The sequence below is a fragment of the Sorghum bicolor genome, chromosome 1, assembly GCF_000003195.3.
Source record: "Sorghum bicolor cultivar BTx623 chromosome 1, Sorghum_bicolor_NCBIv3, whole genome shotgun sequence".
Taxonomy (NCBI): Eukaryota; Viridiplantae; Streptophyta; class Magnoliopsida; order Poales; family Poaceae; genus Sorghum; species Sorghum bicolor.
Genome location: NC_012870.2, coordinates 61,995,660 through 62,004,073, shown reverse-complemented (window position 1 = coordinate 62,004,073; position 8,414 = coordinate 61,995,660).

Below are 8,414 nucleotides of genomic sequence, written 5' to 3'. Positions count from 1 at the left end.
AGGGACCTGGGGAGACAGGGCAGCAGGACCCTTAGTTTTCTTTTTTCTTTGTGTAGCTGTTGAGGCCAGTGGGCCTTGTATATATACAATGTTAATGTTGAATGTAGATATTTGTATAACTGCTCTTTTTGAGCTTTTTTCCTAAGTGTCTTATTTTCTTTCTCCTTATGCCGATCCGACCTCGGCATCGCGAGGTCGGGTGAGCTACTTAGAGTTTTGCGCTAGTCAGAGTCCCCGAGCCTAAGTGCTTTTCCTTTTTCCTTAGTAACTCTTGGAAATCTGAATCCGTCCCCCGAATCTAAGGTGAGTAGAGGCGGTCTTTGCTCGTGAGCGCAGATCTTTCCTCGGGCTCATGCCTTAAGATTTAGGAGATGAGTTTTCGGTTTCTTAAGTCTTTTTAGGAGAGAGGAGGAAGACCTTGGTTCGGGGTTCTTTTAACTTGCACGAAAAAAGGAAAAAGATTCGGAGTCGACACAGGGGGTTCCCCCCATGTAGCACCTGAGGGAGGCTCTGACTCTGCTGGGCAGGTCCGAGGCTCTCTGATAACTTAAACTTTTATTTATTCCTCGAAGGTAATGAGCGAACAAAGAAATTTTTGCAAAGTTCTAAGGGTAAAAGCGACGTAGCTGTTCTATGTTCCACGCGTTTTTGAAGACCTCCCCTGCTTCATTGGCGAGCTTGTAGGTCCCGGGTCGGAGGACTTCGGCGACGACGAAGGGTCCTTCCCAGGGGGGTGTGAACTTGTGACGACCCTTGTTGCTCTGTCTGAGCCTTAGCACCAAGTCGCCGACTTGAAAGGCTCGGCCTCGGATCCGTCGCGCATGGTATCGGCAGAGGGCCTGCTGGTACTTGGCGGAGTGTAGGAGGGCTACGTCCCTGGCTTCATCCAACTGGTCCAGCGCGTCTTCTTGGAACGTCTTGCCGCTATTCTCGTCGTAGGCTTGTACCCTTGGGGACCCGTATTCCAGGTCAGTGGGGAGGATGGCTTCCGACCCATAGACCATGAAGAACGGGGTGAAGCCTGTGGCTCGGCTTCGGGAGGTTCTCAGACTCCAGACCACGGCCGGTAGCTGTTTGAGCCACCTTTTCCCGAACCTGTTCAGACGGTTGAAGATCCTGGGCTTCAGACCCTGGAGGATCATGCCATTGGCACGCTCCACTTGACCGTTGGTCTTGGGGTGAGCCACTGCCGCCCAGTTCACACGTATGTGGTGTCTGTCGCAGAATTGCAGGAACTTTCGCCCGGTGAACTGTGTGCCGTTGTCGGTGATTATGGAGTTCGGCACTCCAAATCGATGGATGATATCTGTGAAGAACAACACTGCTTGCTTGGCCTTGATCCTTATAATAGGTCGGACTTCGATCCACTTGGAGAACTTGTCGATTGCGACAAGCAAGTGGGTGAAGCCCCCAGGCGCTTTCTGCAGAGGCCCGACCAGGTCGAGGCCCCAGACAGCGAAAGGCCAGGTGATGGGGATCGTCTGCAAGGCCTGAGCGGGTAGATGTATTTGCCGAGCGTAAAACTAGCATCCCTCACAGGTCCTTACGATCTCTGTGGCGTCGGCCACGGCGGTGGGCCAGTAGTAGCCTTGTCGGAAGGCATTTCCTACCAACGTCCGAGGCGCGGCGTGATGGCCACAAGCCCCCGAGTGTATGTCCTGCAGGAGCTTGATTCCTTCTTGACGAGGGATGCAACGCATGAGAACGCCCGTAGGGCTGCGTTTGTACATCTCCCCGTCGAGGAGGACAAAGGTCTTGGCGCGACGGGCTACACGCCTTGCCTCAGCCTGGTCCGTGGGCAAAGTGCCGTCGACGAGGCGTTGAAGCAAGGGGTAGCGCTAGTCAGGCGAGTCGTTAGACGCAGGTGGTTCTGGCTCGATGTCCATGGCCTCCTGCACTGGAGCGGCGGAATCCCTGGGGTCGGAACTTGGCCCGTTGGGGAGTTCGTCCGACCCCACATCGCCCTTGTAGTCGACGGAAGGCTTATAGAGGTCGCTGGCAAAAACATCCGGGGGGACTGTGGCCCGCTCGGATGCCATCTTGGCAAGCGCGTCGGCGGCCTCATTATATTTCCTTAACACGTGGTTGAGCTCGAGGCCGTCGAACTTTTCCTCCAGGCGTCGGACCGCTTTGCAGTACGCGTCCATTTTGGGATTATGGCAGCTAGACTCCTTCATGACCTGGTCGATGATGAGTCTAGAATCACCTCGGACTTCGAGCCGTTTGATCCCGAGCTCGATTGCGAGGAGTCCATTGACGAGGGCCTCGTACTCGGCTGTGTTGTTTGAGGCGGTGAAATGGAGTCGGATCGTATACCGCATCTTTACCCCGAGGGGAGAGATGAAAACGAGGCCCGCGCCGGCCCCGGTTTTCATCAAAGACCCGTCGAAGTACATGGTCCAGCATTCGTGCTGGATCTGTGGGGGGGGAGCTGAGTCCCAGTCCACTCTGCCACGAAATCCGCCAGAACTTGGGATTTTATGGCCTTCCGAGGCTCGTAGGTGATCCCATCACCCATGAGCTCTATGGCCCACTTAGCAATTCTTCCGTTGGCCTCTCAGTTCTGAATCACTTCCCCCAGGGGGAAAGATGATACCACCGAGACTGGATGAGACTCGAAGTAGTGGCGGAGCTTGCGGCGGGTCAGAACTACAGCGTAGAGTAATTTTTGAATCTGGGGGTATCGGGTCTTTGTGTCGGATAGTACTTCGCTGACGAAGTACACTGGTCTTTGGACCGGCAGGGCGTGCCCTTTTTCCTTCCTTTCGACCACGACAGCCGCACTGGCTACCTGATCGGTAGCTGCGACATAGAGAAGAAGTGGTTCCCCTTCGGCGGGGGGCACCAGGATGGGAGGGTTGGTGAGCAGAGCCTTGAGCTTGTCAAGGGCTTCCTGGGCCTCAGTGGTCTAAGAAAAATGCTCAGATTTCCTAAGCAACCTATACAGAGGCAGGCCTTTTTCCCCGAGGCGAGAGATGAAATGGCTTAAGGAGGCTAGACATCCCATGACCCTCTGTACTCCCTTTAGGTTGCGAATCTGGCCCATGTTTGCGATGGCCGAAACTTTTTCTGGGTTGGCCTCGATTCCTCGCTCGGACACGATAAACCCGAGGAGCATGCCTCGGGGGACCCCAAAAACACATTTTTCGGGGTTGAGCCTAATCCCCTTTGCCCTGAGGCATTGGAACATTTCTTCCAGGTCGGCTACCAGGCCGCTTGCTTTCCTGGACTTGACGACAATGTCATCTACGTAAGCTTCCACTGTTTTGCCTATTAGGCTCCCAAAGACATGGAGCATACATCGTTGATATGTAGCCCCTGCGTTCTTGAGGCCGAAAGGCATGGTTACGTAGCAATACATTCCAAAAGGGGTGATGAAAGAAGTCGCGAGCTGGTCGGACTCTTTCGCGAGCTTCACAGGCTTGGAGCCGGCTCGGATGTCCAAGGAGTTGTAAGGTCCAAATGGCTAGAGGGGGGGTGAATAGCCTATTTAAAAAATTCTACAAACTTCAACTAGACAAGTTGATTAGTAAAACAAAAGGCGAAGCTATTCTCGCACTAGCACAACTAAGCTATGCAAGCCATCTACACAAGTCTAGCAAGAAAGCTAAACACTAGTTACAACAAGAAAGCACAACTAGAAGCTTGCTACACTCCTAAACAAGAAAGCTAAGCTAAACAAGCTACACAACTAGCAAGGTATACACAAAGGTAAAGGAGAGGGGAGTGATTGTTATACCGACGTTGTAGAGTAGAAATATATCCAATCAATCACTCACAATCACAAGAGAATCCTCGGTAAGAGATGACACAAGATTTTTTACCGAGGTTCACTTGCTTCCCGGCAAGCTACTCCTCGTTGTGGCGATACACCCACTTGATGGATCACGAGCTAATCGGCAATCCAAAGCCAAACCCTCAGCGGGTGCCGCACATCCACTCACAAGATGGGGATCCTCCAAGCCACGAGCAATCCACTAGAGTAGCCAATTGCGATCTCCCGCGGGGAAGGCTCAAGAACCCCTCACAAATCACTTGGTGAGGCTCGAAACAATCTCCAATCACGAGCTCAACACCACCGCTGCTCCAAGCCATCTAGGGCGTCGGGAAACACCCAAGAGTAACAAGAAATCCGCAGGAAACTCAAGAATCAAGTGCCACTAAATGCAACTCTCAAAGCAATGCACTTGAATCTCACTCAATCTCACTAGGATTAGCAATCAAGCAAGGAGATGAGTGGAGGGAGTGTTCTCTAGCTCAATGTATGCTTCAAGTAATCAAATGTACAAGAGTTAACCTCCCAAAGCCGGCCACCCTCAATTTATAAGCCCCTCAAAGAAACTAGCCGTTGGCCACTTTCACTGGGCTGAATCGGGGGCACCGGACGCTCGACCCCCTGCGTCCGGTGCACTGGGGTTGGCCACGTGTCCGTCCTGAATCTCGCGTGTCAGATCCTAACGGTCACCTGCGGATCACCGGACGCTCTACAGGTCCACACCGGACGCGTCCGGTGCACACCGGACTCATGCGCAGAGAGTTTGTCAAACTCGCGACCTCACCGGACGCTGGGCACCGAACGGTCCGGTGCTCACCGGACTCGTGCGCAGAGAGGGTTGCAAAAACCCCTCACACCGGACGCTAACCACCGGACGCTACCAGAGTGCGTCCGGTGCTCAACCCTAGCAGGGTCAAGCACACCGGACGCTGAGGCCAGCGTCCGGTGCCTCCGCACTCAGCGTCCGGTGAGTGTTTCTCAGTGAGAAAACACTCCCGTGACTTCTCCAAATTTCCCACCGGCGCAATAGAAAATATACACTTATTTTTCTCAAAAGCGCCGAATCCCGCCTCGCAAGCTCGGCGGGAGGGAGAGAGGAGCCCAAACCCTTCTCAACCCTAGGAACTCCACCTCCTTTGCAAATGTGCTAACACCAACAAGTGTCCACCACCAAAGTGCAGGTGTGTTAGCTTTTCACAAACATTTTTATCCAAAGGAGTTAAGTTAGCACTTTACTAGATCCTAATGCATATGCTCAAGATATGGACCTAGTAGCACTGGATTCGAGAGATGACCGTGATTTCCCCTCTTGATAGTCGGCTATCTATCCTAAACCCGGTCAATCACTTCTCTACTCATCTTAGACTGGCAAAAGTAAAACCCTATGTTTATACCTTTGCCTTGATAACTTTGCTCCTCGTCTATCATCATGATCTCCACATCATGCTTCATTTCTTTGTAATCATGTGGCCACCTTTCCATGCCACCATGCACCTTCATCACATGTGTTGCTATGCCTAACTCAAATCACTTAAACACAAGGCATTAGCAACTTGGTGTCATTAATTACCAAAACCAAACTTGGGCTTTCAGGAGTGCTCGGCGACCTCCCTCGGTATGCCAGGCATGTCCGAGGGGCTCCACGTGAATATGTCAACGTTTGCGCGGAGAAAGTCGACGAGCACCACTTCCTATTTGGGGTCGAGGCTGGAGCTAATCCTCAACGCCCTGCCCTCAGAGGTTCTGGGGTCGAGGAAGACTAGCTTAGTTTCCTCCGCCGGTTCGAAGCTCCCGGCGTGACGCTTGGGGTCGGGTATGTCCTGGTCGCAGTCACCGAGGCCAGTGAGGATGGCCAGAGACTCAGCCAGAGCCTCGGCCTGCTCAACGCACTCGACGTCGCACTGGTAGGCGTGCTGGCTGGTCGTGCTGACGGTGATGATGCCCTTTGGCCCTGGCATCTTGAGCTTGAGGTAGGTATAGTTGGGGACGGCCATGAACTTGGCGTAACATGGTCGTCCTAGGATCGCGTGGTAAGTCCCTGGGAACCCGACCACGTCGAAAGTGAGGACCTCCCGTCTAAAGTTGTCGGGGGTCCCGAAGCAGACGGACAGATCGATCTGCCCGAGGGGGTGGGCACGATGTCCCGGCACCACTCCATGAAATGGCGCTGTGTCGTTTCTCAACCGGGACTTGCTGATCCCCATGAGGGCCAGAGTTTCGGCGTAGAGGATGTTGAGGCCGCTGCCTCCATCCATCAGCACCTTGGTGAGGTGGGTCTCGGCGATGATGGGGTCAACGATCAAAGGATAACTCTCGGGATTGGGAATCCGATCCGGGTGATCCTGTCGGTCAAACGTGATCGCGCTCTCGGACCATTTGAGGTACGAGGGCGCAGCTGTGCTGACTGCGCAAACTTCTCGGAGTTCGCGCTTCCTCTGACTCGCAGTGAGGCGAGCCGCTCGTCCCCCAAAGATCAGAAGGCAGTTCTTGACCTTGGGGAAAACCTCCCCCTGGGGGTCGTCGTCCTTGGGAGGCTCTTCGGCGTTCTCCTTGGTGATGATGTTAGTGTAGTACCGACGCAGGACTGTGCACTCCTCAAGGGTGTGCTTGGTTGGTCCTCTGTGATAGGGGCATGGTTTCTTCAACATCTCGTCGAAGAGACCGGGGCCAGCGGGAGCCCGCTTGGGGTTCTTGCGATCGGCGGCGGCGACTAAGTTATCGTCCGGCTGACCCTGTCTCCCCTTGCGTCCCTTCTTCTTCTTCTTGGGATCGCGTGATCCCGAGGCCTCGGTGGCCTCGGCCTTCTGTTTCCCCTTGGCTGTGCCGTCGGAGAAAATGGCGCCAACTGCCTCTTCGCCTGAGGCAAAGTTGGTGGCAATGTCGAGTAGCTGGCTAGTGCTCGTGGGGGTCTTGCGTCCAAGTTCGTGCACAAGCTCCTTGCAAGTGGTGCCGAAAATGAAGGCTCCGATAACATCGGAGTCCGTGATGTTAGGGAGCTCAGTGCATTGTTTGGAGAATCGCCTGATGAAGTCTCGGAGAGTTTAATCGGGCTTCTGCCGGCAGCTCCTGAGGTCCCAAGAGTTCCCAGGGCGCACGTACGTGCCCTGGAAGTTCCCAACGAAGATCCTGACTAGGTCAGCCCAGTCGTGGATCATGCGCTCAGGGAGGTGCTCGAGCCATGCCCTAGCCGTATCGGCTAGATGCAGCGGGAGGTTGCGGATGATGAGCAGGTCGTCGTCTGCTCCACCTAGCTGGCACGCTAGGCGGTAATCTGCCAGCCAGAGCTCAGGGTTGGTTTCCCCTGAGTACTTGGCGAGGTTGGCGGGCTGTCGGAATCGCGCCGGGAACTTGGCCCTGCGTATGGCCTCGCTGAAGACGCGGGGACCCGAAGGCTCTGGAGACGTGCTGCGGTCGTGATCGGGGTCGTACCTTCCGCCTCGGCGCGGTCGGTAGCGTCGGGACTCGGCCTCGTCCTTGTCACGTCGCCTGGCCTTGAGGGTGGCCCGCACGTCCGCGTCGGCTCCGACGCGCTCGTGTACTGACGGGGCCCTGTTACCCCTTTGCGGGTTAGGGGGAGGCGGACCCTGTTCCGTTGGTGCCTTGTTAGGAGGCGGTCGGTTCTCACGACGTCTCGTGCCGTGGGATTGTGAGGCAGAACTCTCCGCGTTCTGCACCACAGCCTGCTCCAGGAGGCCACGCAGCCCCTGGCGCACTCTCCTTCCCTCAGGAGTCGACGGCTCGGGCATCGCCCTGAGGAGGAGTGCAGCGGCCATCACGTTCTGGCTGGCCATGCTGAAGACTGGGGCGTCACCCCCTTGGTCCTCGACAATACGACGGTTGACGTCACGGGCGCGGTGTCTAGCTTCGCCCCCGTCTCTGCGGCCTGACGGGTCTCGGACCAGGGCCTCGCGGAGTTGGCGGAGGCGTGTGCGTTCTTCTTCGAGCCTAGCCTCTAGCTCATCGAGCTGCTCGAGGTCAGGACGGTGCCCTCCAGCGGGGGCTGATGCTACCCCACGGGCTCCGAGATCGGTTCCGGGAGTTGGGTTGGGAGGCGGAGTTGCATTCTCTTGCCTCGAGGGCCCTGCGTCCCCCTGAGCGTTATGCGGCATGCCTCCGACTTCCAGGTTGAAGCATTCTCGTGACGGGTCGTAGCTTCCGTCGTCAGAGTCGGAGTAGCCGAGACAGTAGTTGCTGGCTTCCAAGAAGCGCATGAAGGTCTCCGGGTCGCCACACCCGGAAAAGTCAGCGCCGGCCCACTCGTCGTCGCCTGAGGTAGGATCCTCCGGGTATGACGAAACGGGTGGTGTGGAGACGAGGTCCAGTGTAGACCTCAAGTGGTGCCCTGGAAGTTCCGCGTACGCACTTAACGAAGTGCTCACGGAAGAGGCGTAGGTGGCGGCGGCATTCCTGAGCCCAAAAGGTAACTCGGGAGGTGCCGCTGTTTCTCCTTTACCCATAGGTGGAGGAGGAAAGGATGTTGAGGCCCCTTTGTCCCCCTCGCGGGGGACGGGCGCGGGCCGTACCTTCCCCTTCGAACGGGGTGGGACGGGTGGCTGCGATGATCCTCTACTGGTCCTGGGAGCGGAGCTTAATGCCCCGCGAGCCCTACCTCTCGCGCCTGTCGGGCCGGAGGAGCGGG